The sequence below is a fragment of the Heloderma suspectum genome, chromosome 3 (genome assembly GCF_057233095.1).
Source record: "Heloderma suspectum isolate Gila_16-S chromosome 3, 16-S_ref, whole genome shotgun sequence".
Taxonomy (NCBI): Eukaryota; Metazoa; Chordata; class Lepidosauria; order Squamata; family Helodermatidae; genus Heloderma; species Heloderma suspectum.
The window spans coordinates 187,079,910-187,091,840 of NC_139460.1; the positions used below are offsets into that span (position 1 = coordinate 187,079,910).

The 11,931-nt window shown below is 47.3% G+C and overlaps 1 long non-coding RNA gene across 2 annotated transcripts; it reads right to left on the reverse strand.

Annotated features, from left to right (window-relative positions):
* Nucleotides 1-4,262: 4,262 nt before the first annotated feature.
* Nucleotides 4,263-11,704, reverse strand: LOC146350541 (uncharacterized). 2 transcript variants are annotated; one of them, XR_014788862.1, is made up of 3 exons: nt 11,207-11,704; nt 4,510-4,753; nt 4,263-4,416 (listed from the first exon to the last, which is right to left on the reverse strand). It is a non-coding gene; the product is annotated as an uncharacterized LOC146350541 (long non-coding RNA). The 2 variants fall into 2 exon arrangements; XR_014788863.1 differs by lacking the exons at nt 4,263-4,416; nt 4,510-4,753 and adding an exon at nt 8,197-9,170 and having other exon boundaries at nt 11,207-11,635.
* Between the last annotated feature and the right edge of the window lie 227 nt (nt 11,705-11,931).

Here is an 11,931-nt window from a genome sequence, read left to right on the forward strand (position 1 = left end):
TTTGTTTCCAAAGCCATTCATCATAGTTTGCTGTCTTGTTTGGGCTTGATCTCTTTTAACTAGAGCTGCAATGTGAATTGATTAAGCAATTACATTTCTGAGGATGGTTTTTAAAAGAGGGCCTGACTAATCAGGCACTGCTCCTGGGGGACCACAAATGCACCCTGGAAAAAGGCAGTGGGATTTGCCAAGTATGTGCTCAGGACCAGCTCTATCATTAGGTAGCAGCGACTGGGGCACAGAACTGTGGGTGCTCCTCAGACTGCCTTGTACCTCCTCAGCCAGCTTGTTGTCCTCTGGTGTGGTGGAAGAGGCTCTCCCATTGTCACTGTTCAAGTAAGATTCAGCTATCGCTCTATGTAGGATGGAGGGGTGCCATTTTATCCTTTGCCTCAGGAAGCAAAACGCTTTGGGCCAGCCCTGTAGGTGCTGAGTCCCACACAGTGGTATAATAGAGCTGGTGCAAAGGAGTGGACCTTGCAAGGCAGCCAGATATCTCCTCCCCCATGCTTTTCAGACTTTCACCAGTGAGGACACGTTTAGATAACTCTCGTTGAGTTTCGAAGTCTGTACAGTACATTTTTTTTTGCACCTTGTGTCATGTGTTTTTGCAGTGCTAGCTAGTGCAGTAGTAGCTTACATCTGCACCTTGTGTCATGTTGATTGATCGCAATTCCAAGCTATGTTTCATAGATTTCTACAACTACACAGTTTTATTCTCTTGGCTATTACTCATGTGTAAAAGTTGCATTTCTCATGAAACTCTGCTTCTATCTATTTTGAATCTTTACAGAGACGCCCACAACCGTCCTCCCTGCATCAGACAGCGGAAGTGGGACAGGTGAACCAGGTCCACAGCTGCCTGCTGATGATCACCTCGTGGGTGGCGGCTCATGCGATTTTGAAAAAAAGGCCGGAGGACTTAGTGTCATCAGTGATCCGGACAGCGAAGATGATGAGGAGCCCTTCTATATCAATGATGTCCCTGCTGAGACTGGGTCTGACTCTGTTTTCCACTTCCAGCCTTCTGGGTTCTTTGGGAGCAATCCCAAACCTCAGGAACAAACATCCGCTGCTAAGCACTGGTCAGCGCCATCAACAACACCAACAACAACACCATCCACAGATGAGCGGAAACGTGCAGCTCCCGATGCCATCTCATCTGGAACCGATACCCCCATTCCCCAAAGAAGAAATGGTGGTGGCAGGGTGAGCTCCTATGTGTGGCACTTCTTCAAATATGCAGAGAACGACCGCTATGTCGTGCTTTGCGATATTTGTCGAAGCCGTGTGCGGCTAGGAAAAGAAGGGGGCTGTGCACGAGTGGGCACGTCTGCCATGAGGCAACACATGGAGGTGCATCATGTGCTTCTTGTGCCCAAAGATAGTAACGGGAAGCCACAACCATCCAAAAAGAACAGTACCGCCTTTGCCTCATCTTCCAAAGACCTCACGCAAAGTGGTCCGGGTGAGAAGGGCACAGAAGGCAGCTTCGCTAAGAGGCAGGTGTCAATGGAGAAATGCCTCACACTGACACAGAAATTCCCCTCTGACAGCGTCCAGGCACTAAGGTTGAATCAGGACCTGACAGTGCTCATTGCAAAACGTATGCTTCCCTTCTCCCTGGTGGAAAATGAAGATTTTGTGCACTTCATGAAGAGATTGTGCCCTTGGTGGGATGTCCCCTCTCGTCACTACATTAGTGGCATAGCCATTCCAGCCCTGGCTTCTGAAATCAGAAGGGTACTCCAACAGGATTTGAAATGTGCAGTTGGAGGAAGTGTACATTTAACGAGTGACACATGGACAAGTAACCAAACAAAGTCTTATCTGTGTGTCACCACACAATGGGTATCCATCAGTGCGAGCAGCTGACTGAGTCGTAGAACAGCGACATTGTCCCTCACAATGCTGTCAGGGACACACACAGCAGAAAACATCAGCAGTAGCATCAGTGGTGTTGTTTAGTCCTGGTTGACCCCCTTAAATCTAACAGTGGGCTGTGTAGCAACAGACAATGCCTCCAACTACCTAAAAGCAGCCCGCATCGCACAGCTAAACCACGTTCAGTGCGTTGCGCACTGTTTGAACCTTGTGGTGCGTTCCGGATTGAGCAACGCATCTCCTAAAATAGGCAAGCTACTTAAGGTGGCCCTATCCATTTGCAATGGAGGCAATCGGCGCCATCCAACGTAGCCGTGGCCTTCCAGAACACAAATTCATTTTGGATGTGTGCACACGGTGGAACAGCACATTGCATATGCTTCAGAGACTCTGTGAGCAGAGATCAGCTATAAACGACTACATTACTGAGAAACAACACCACTCCAATTTTTTTGTCACACCACATTAGTGGCTCTGGATGCAAGACCTGGTGGACATTTTAAACATATTCGATGAATGCACAATGCTACTGAGTGCAGACTATGCCACACTGGGCCAAGTTCTACCTGTGCTGAAGATTATAGAGGGGGTGCTGAGAAAACGCCATGCTGAGCTTTGTGAGCGCACCAGTGCTGTAGGCAGTCAAGTCCCCAATCCTGCAGTTAGGCTTGCTGAATTCCTTCTGCAGGAGCTGGGCACCAACAAACACATCACTTCGATGAGGGGGGAAATGAAATATGTTGCTGCTGCATTCCTTGAACCACGGTTCTGGGATAGCACAACAAGGGCGGTGCTGCCAAACCAGAACCCTGACTTCCAAAGTGTAAAAACCTATTTGACAGAGAAAGTCATGGAGTGCTGCCAGAGAGATGTGCTGGATGAGAAGGAGCTGGGGAAGAGTGAGGCTAGTAGGACTACTACCTCCCCTGAAGATAATATCTGCAGCAGTAGCACCATCACCAGCAGGAGAGGCGATGATGATGCCACAGCAGCTGCACCACCAACACAACATACAGACACAGGGACATCTTGTCGAAAGTTCTACTTGTACTCCTCAATGGCAGTGGAGCTCGGTGTAAGTGGGAGCAGGCAGGGGGAATGTGCCAAAGCAGCCAGGAAAGGATCAGCTTATGATGTGGCTATGCAGGAACTGGAAACTTATGCCAGAGAGAGTTTCTCGGGAACACAGAGCAGCCCAGAGAGCGATCCTCTCCTATACTGGGAGACAAAATGTGGCGTTTGGCCAAATCTGACCAAAGTCGCCATTTGGCATATATCTTGCCCTCCCTCGAGTGTGGCCTCTGAAAGGCTTTTCTCCACCACTGGCAACATTGTCACCACCCGCTGAAGCAGACTCACACCAGAACATGTCTCCACCCTTGCCTTCATATGCTCCAACAGGGGATGGATTCCCAAGGAGCACCTCCCTCCACCACCAGCAGCTGTCAGCAGAGTAGAGCAGTCATCAAGTGACGAGGAGGACCCCTGGGATGATGATACTGCTGCTAATGTGAGCCAGAGTTCTGAGGGACAATGAGGCAGAATGATATAATTGTGAGTGTGTTCACAGGTGTCCCTCAGAACTTTGTCCAAACAAGCAGTCCCTGTCTGGCCTGGGCAGAGCCCAAAGCACTGGCGATATGTGGCGGAGCTTTATAATAACTCACATGCAGAGTCCAGTGGCGCTGCCCGACTGTGTGTGGTGGACTATGCAACAGCGTACATCCCTACTACACACACACAGAGTTTTCTATGCATCCCAGTGTACTTCACTATCGACTGTATATGTGTATCTTTACCCCTCTGAATTTTAGTATGATTCTGATTCCCCAAATGTATGTATAGTTCTAATTCTCTTGATGTGTGCTTTTAATTCATTTTAAATTCTTTCATAAATCAAGGAATTGCTTTCAACGACCTTGTTGTGGTCTCTCTCTGGACTCCCTCAGCTTCTGGGTTTTCCTAAGCACCGAGAGTTCTATGTGAAAAGATCCCTCTGGTATGCGTCCAGTTTACATGTACGTGATATGCACCTCCACGTAAAACAAAGCATACTTCATAGAATCATAGAATCATAGGGTTGGAAGGGGCCTACAAGGCCATCGAGTCCAACCCCCTGCTCAATGCGGGAATCCAAATCAGAGCATCCCTGACAGATGGCTGTCCAGCCTAGTCTTGAATGCATTCATTCATAACATCAGGGATGCTGACTGACCATCTCCCTATGAGGGAAACTTACAGCAGCTGGGCTTGTTTGGCTGGGAAAGCATTGTTGTTGTGGTTAACAGTAAGCAAACACAGAGATCATTGTGTACAATGATCTAGATTTAAAAAATTATATCTGTGGACTTGAACCAAGGAATTGTTACCTTTTTTTTAGAAAGAACTTTATATACAAACAGAACAGATCAAAACAAAACACAGAAACAATTGTAACATTGGGCTGGGCACTGGCTGGCTGCAGGCCTCAGTTCGTAGGAGGAGGATGCAGTTCCCGCTCCATGGCCTCCACCCTTCTTTGAAGGTCATCACCTGTGTGTAGATAGAGAAGAATAAAGCACAATGGTAATATGCATCTTGCAGGCAGAGTTGTTAGCTCAGGTGCCATTCTGTAGTACTACTTACAGGTCCTGCTGAGCCTCTGGATGTCTCTCATCAGACGCATCAGGAGCACAAGAGGAGGGGCTTCATCTGTAGAAGAAAGGGTGGCCTTCTTCCACAGATGCTGCTCCTCTTGCTGCTGGCTCTTCGATCTCCTCCTCCTCCTCTTCCTCCTCCTCTTCTTCCTCTTCCTCCTCCTCCTCCTCCTCTCTCCTCTCCCTCTCCGCGGCCCTCAGTGCCTCCTCCACCAGCAAGGCACGATGCGCAGCTGTGGGATGTCATAGTAACAGAATGAATGCCTTTATATATGTGGTGAGTGAACAAAACCACAGTCATTGATTGATCTGTCTATCACCATCCCCACTACCATAAGAACCACTGATTCTGTCCTCCCACCACAAGGTCTACTGATGAGGGGATAATTAGGGAGGCAGATTATACAGTACTGACAGTTTTGGTGTGATGGGGACTGTTGGACTTCTGTAAACATGCACAGGATTGCACTTCTAGTCACCCCATTTCTACATTTGCAATGCCATGGTATTTATTTATTCTATTGATGCATTGCATAAATGCCACCTTTTTTCCTAGCGCAAGGAACCCAAGGCAGCTCACATTAGCCTCTTCCTCTCCATTTAACGCTCACAACAACAACACTGAGGTAGGCTGGGGCTTTCTGACTGGGCCAAAGTCACCCAGCGAGCTTCCATGGCTGAGTGGACTATACCCAGATCTCCAAGATCTCAGATGAACACTTGCTCATGAGTTGACTTGAGTGCCAATGTCTTGGTAGAAAGTGGGGTGGGTGGGGTGCAAAAATTCAGCAATCACTACACGAAGAAGGATGACATGCACACACAGTATTTTGGGGGGTTGTGGACAGCGGGACGGGACAGAGGACGCCAACTGTGAAAGTCAAGCGGGATGGAATGAGCACAATTCGTACATCCCTACTTGGGTGTATACCAAGGAGCTGGCTGGGCTCTGCTCTGAGGGAGAGGACGCTTGGGTGTGATCGTGGCAACCACCCGAGTCATTTCTCCATTCCACAGACCAAGTTGGACCTGGGTTTAACTCTGGATTGGCTTGCCCCTTAAACATCTTATGCCAGTTGCTGTATTAGCACTGAATACAATGGAATTATATTATATTACTCCAATTGAGGTGGGGCCTATAATGTCTGTGTGAGCAGGAATTATGCAAGACAAAGAAAGGGCTTTTTCACCTATAGAAACTATCCAAACCCTCCAGTATTTGAGCAGTTTTTGATTGTATATAATGCTGGTGATATAATAACAGTGGGAGTAATGCCTTCCATGAGTATTACTATGGATTCATATACCTAATCATGTAATATTGGTGGGAAGGGACTAGAATCAATTATTTACTTTCTTGGCACTCCACCAAGATATATATAAATATCATTGGATATATATAAATAATTCCAACTGCAGCAAATGGGGAAAATATAATTCCACATGAATCATAATAGTCAGTAAAGGTAGTGGCCACAATCCAGCTAAAGTTGGTTGTGCATAGGAGTGTTTCCAGATGAACAGTTCCTCCAGTTATCAAACCAAAGGCATTCTGCAGCTATCCTATCTTTCCCTCTTTAATGGATTTGGTAGTGGGAGGGGGGGAGAAAAAAGACAGAAGAAACTGTGGCAAAACAAGGGAGAGTTACAAAGAGAAAATGATGTACGTCTGCTCCCTCCTCCTGTAAACTTCCATAAATGAGGCAGGGTGATTGCTCACTGAAAATAGAAGCACCCTAAATTCAATTGAAAACAACATGACTTAAGTTAATCATGAGTAATATGTTCCACAAATTTCAAAGAGGCTTCTTTCAAAGAGGCTATCTAATTTAACCAGAAGCGGGGTCACTATCTATAGTGCTGACAACTATACTGCAGGGTTGTTGTACACTACTATCTCAGCCTCTAACCTGACAAATTAACAGTAAACTACACTCCAGGCCTGTTGTATGCCACTCTCTCAGCCACAGCCCTCCATCCTGCAATACGGGATAATAAAAATGGACTGTGTTTGCATTTTCATTGGTAGTGTTACAAAAACCGTGTTCGTATTCCTGGTAGACTATCAAATTGTTCACCAAGAATGAGAGGAGGCAGAGATCTGGTCCAACACCATTTTATTCTGCAGAATATGGCAGTCTTTGGGGCTAGTGCACCAAAACAAGAACGGCCCCTAGGCAGTGTGATTCAGAGGCTTATCTACAAAGTCTTTGGTGGCTCGCGCCTGCGCTTTACTGATTTCTTTGTCTAGCTGGAAAGGAAGCAGGAAACAGGCATCGCCCTTCAACACTCAAGCATGTGCAGAAAGCTAGTCACGTGCTCTTGCATGATACATCCTTGGCATTCGTGACTTCCTTATAAGGCACTATATTTTGCCAGTGTGGCAGTTTCGCGGCAGAGGCAGAACAAACATAGAATAGCTTGATTAATCCAAATGTATTACAAATGAAATTTTCATAACACTCCTCCCTCAAAAGGCTTTTCTCAAATCCCATACCTCTCTTTGGCCCAGCAGTGGACTACACACTTAAAGGCGCAAACCATCATTAATAGTATCATAACAAATAAAACTACACCAGTCATAAACATAGACTCGGCATGCCTCTTAAACCAATTTCCTTTTACCTGAGTGGGGAATGTTAAGACAACTAGACTTAGGAAGGAAGGAATAATATGCATGATTAAGTGTTAGGAGAAACCTCTCCCTTGAACAAATACTTGAGTCCTTCTAATGGTTCGCTACTCTAATGGTGGCCTTCAGGTGGGTCAGCTTCTGGTGTGACCCTCTCTGGTGAAGGTGATGTCTTTACTCGGGTATGATGGATCCACTACTTTCCTCTAGCGACTTTCACGATGGTGTGAGTGGTGAGTAGGATCTGGAACAGACCCTTCCACTTCTTGGTAAGTGGTTCATCTTTCTAGGACTGGATCAGCACCCAATCACCGGGATTGAAATTATGCACTGGGGTGTCTAACGGTAAGGACTGGTGTTGTGCCGCGAACCTGTGAAGACAAGGCAAAACAGACTGCAAGGCAGTAACATATTCTTGAATCTCTAAAGCTCTTATTTCTACATTTACATTTAAGCTAACAGCCATAGGTAATATCCGAGGCAGGGGCCCATATAACATTTTAAAAGGTGTCAATTTAACACTTCCCTTGGGGGTGCATCGTACTCAGGTCAAGGCAATTGGTAAGGCCAAAGCAGGTGGTGATATTAAGGCTTGCTTCAGCTCAAGAAAAGTATTTTCTATTTCATTTGTCCACTTCTAGTGGGTAATATTTTCTTTCGTCAAAGCTTCATACAGGGCCTTCGCCTTCCCTCTATAGTCAGGTATCTACATTCTGCAAAATCTAGTGAGTCCAAGGAATGCTCGCAACTCATGAGGGTTTTTCAGAGCCAACCAGCTCTTCGAGGTGGAGGTTCCAGACCCTGGTCCCCATCAGTCTGATTCTTCTCCTTCTATGGCCATAATGGCCCCCTCTTCTGCCCCTTCAGCGTCGGGCAGTCCTTTCGCCAGTGCCCTTTCTCTTTGCAATAAGCGCATTCATCCTTCTTCAAATGACTTCCGACTTCCAAAATCCTTCTTCAAGCCTTTTTCCCCTTCTCTGTCGGTCTGCCACTTTCTCTATCTCTCTTCACACTTCCTTTGTCTTTGCTTTTGTCTTTGTCTTTGTCTATCTCGGGTGGCACTAACATCAACTATTGGGAACCACACTCAGTGTCATTTGGAGTTGCAACTGACAGTAAAAACATTTGCAAATACCACATCGCATTTAAGAAATCGTAAAATACACACAACAAACTTTCATTTAAATCTAACACTATGACAGGAAAACACTTCTTGCATGGTTAGGCATGATGGAGCATATTCAGCAATCGTATTGCTCCTCTGGCTGGGCTTATCAAAATCAGGGGAAGGCCCGCTTACACATGCAAAGAGTTCTAGGCCACTATTTTTGCATCGGCAACTCCACACTGCATGAGTTCTGGCAGAGGGAAGTCTAAAAGTCACAGCTCAAACTCAGCCTGCTGCACATTGAGCTGACTACAAACACAGACACATAATCCACAGCAACGAGAGTTCAAGGCTATGACAAGCCTCACAGTACTTTCCATGGCAAGTCTCTGACAATCCAAAGTTCCAGTCCATGTGCAGAGTGTCTCTCAAAAGCCCAAATGATGATGGATCCAAACAGAGGAGGCTTTGGGCAATGAAGACGGGATGTTTCCAGCAAAGGCTCTCTGTCCCTTCATCAGTTCAAAAGGGGAAGGTGTGACCTTACACCCCTTCCAGATTTCTCAACAGATAAGGGCCTTTAGCCTTTCAGCAAGGCTTCTAACTAAAGAGAGCAGCACGGCTCAGCTGTCTAGCTGTGACGCTTCAACCTGGGCGACCTCTCTGTAAATTTCACTCTGTCTCTGTCAGGTTCTCACAGACATCTTCCAGCCTTTATCTGCCCAATCGGGCACTCACCGTGTAACTGCCGCTGCAATCAGAGCTGCATTCTGCCTGGCTTTCTTATCTGCTTCTGTTTTTTCTATTTTCTCATGATTCACAAACACCTTATAAGCAATTTCCACCAACTGAGACAGGGGCATTGCTGCTGCTCCATCCATCTTCTGCAACTTTCTCTTAATGTCTGTTGCTGCTTGGGCAATGAACAGCATGTTAACCATCCGCATATTCTCTTGAACTTCAGGGTTAATATCACTATACTGATGGAACGCATCAAACAACCTTTGAAGGTAGGCGCTAGGGTCTTCAGTCAGTCCCTGCCGGACCTCATATCATTTGCTTAAATTCATCGTCTTGGGGATGGCAGTCTGAACTCCATGTAAAATGAGCCACCTGAAGCGGATCAGCTCATCTGACCCAGCCTGCCAATCCGGCTCCCGGTCTGGTAGTGCCTGAGCTGGGAGCGGGCCGCCCGCTAGGGGTGTATGAAACACTTACCTGGTTCCGCTGGGGCCATCCGCGGTGGGGGGGGAGGTGCTCCGTACCCTCCCAGAGTCCTCCCCAGCTGGCTCCGCTCCACGGCAACTCTGCAGAGCCACTGGCCAGGGCCACCCACAGCTGGACCTCCATCCACTGCTGGGCTGCAGCCGCAAATGGCGGCTACCGTAACAGTGATAGTAAAAACTATATATTTACGTAGCCTATCATGGCTACCGCAGGGACGCAAATGGCAGCTGCTATGCCATTTGCATCCCTGCGTTAGCCGTGATAGGCTACATAGATACTTATGTAGCCTATCACGGCTTGGCAGGGACGCAAATGGAGGCCGGTGTAGCAGCTGCCACTTGCGGCTGCAGCGCGGCAGCAGCCAGAAGACCACCCGGAGCCACCGCCACTGCCAGAGCTGCCGCCGGAGCCACCAAGTCGGCTCCATCCCGGGAGGATTCTGCAAGGTGGCAGGGGGGATTGCCCCATTCCGCCACAGACTCTGTGGGGCCGGATTCTAAAGAATCTGGCCTCAATGGAGTCCATGGCGGAATTCTCCAACTTCCCTACCGCCTGCTCCATTCTCTATCTGGGTCTGCCTTAAAGCTTGCATTTCTACCATCTTCCTTTCATCTGGAGTCAAAAGCTCATTCAACATGGTTTGTACATCTCCCCAAGTAGGATTATGGCTTCAGAAAAATAGACTCAAATAGCCTGCACATTTTCTGGGGATCTCTCTTAAGGACCGATTCTGGTTTCTCCAGTTAAACAAATCAGATGTAGTGAATGGCACATAAACAAAAGTCCATCCGTCAGGGCCAACCACTTCCCACAGGGGGAGCTGTCTTCCTACTTTTGTCATTTTGCACCCATATAAGCCCTTTTTAGCCATTGATCTCAAATGGCGGGAGGGGGGCAAATATACGTCTGCGACTGTTTCTACTGCATCTAAAATCTCCTTTCTGTTTCCTGATTCTGCCACAGTCTGTAAGGCTTCAAATACATCCCTTTCCTCGGAATTTACAACTTTCTCAACTGCTCTTGCTTCCTCTTACAAACTTGGATACGGTGGAGGGTTTTTCGGCACGGAGGAAGTGAGACGCGGGGCTGTAACCACAGAACTAACAGATGAGCTCTCCTGGGAGAAACCCCTCCCTTCCCCAGCAACCTCCCCTCCCATCCTAACAGGCCGAATAGGACCAGGGAGACTCAGAGCACCTTGGGCGGGGTCTCCCAGTCCCCAGGCTCCTTCCATGGGGTCTGAGTTAGGGAGAACGGGGACTTTGGATTTCGCCTCGGAGTGTTCCATCATGATTTTACAATACTGACCTTTACATTTTCTTATCCAATCTGGATTTTTCAATATCCATGTTTGCCAAGCATCAATATAAGGGAACTGATCCCAATGACCATCAGCAGTCACTTTAACATGAACCCTAGAAACAACATCCTTTTCCCAGCTTCCCCCAGTCGGCCATTAGACACCAAATGTCACCCATTCTCTGTTACAAAATATTATGAGCTCTTCTTTTGTCATTTTAACACCATAATCTAGCTTGAACAACTTAAAATTCCTAAGCATGCATCCTAATGAATCTTGGCCCTTCTCTTCCACGGACTGTCCTGCTCCCATCCTGCCGGACCTGGGTTGTCAACTGCCGCTTAGAGCGAGGCTCAGTTGAACTGCGAATGGGAGGTTTTCACTTCCCAAATGACCTGGACAAAACGGATCTGACCTACCTTGTGGCTCAGCCTTCAAGAGACTGCAGACGGCGTCCCGTCCTCCGAAGACCGTCACTCGCCTCATCTCTTCAGGAGTCCTTTGTTGGCTGGGCTACCAGGCAGCAGCCACCTCAAGTCCTCACGGTGAACCAACACGTTGTTTGGGGCGCCTTCCGCTTAGGTTGATCCGGCATCCGCCCAGCTCCGGAGTCACACAGGAAAATCTCCTGTCTAGCTCGCCAGAACTGTTACAAGAACTGTGTTCGTATTCCTGGTAGACTATCAAATTGTTCACCAAGAATGAGAGGAGGCAGAGATCTGGTCCAACACCATTTTATTCTGCAGAATATGGCAGTCTTTGGGGCTAGTGCACCAAAACAAGAACGGCCCCTAGGCAGTGTGATTCAGAGGCTTATCTACAAAGTCTTTGGTGGCTCGCGCCTGCACTTTACTGATTTCTTTGTCTAGCTGGAAAGGAAGCAGGAAACAGGCATCGCCCTTCAACACTCAAGCATGTGCAGAAAGCTAGTCACGTGCTCTTGCATGATACATCCTTGGCATTCGTGACTTCCTTATAAGGCACTATATTTTGCCAGTGTGGCAGTTTCGCGGCAGAGGCAGAACAAACAGAATAGCTTGATTAATCCAAATGTATTACAAATGAAATTTTCATAATGGTAGGGCAATTTTTAAAGACTAATTCTTTCTTTCCCCATAAAATAAGAACTGAATTAGAAAAAGCA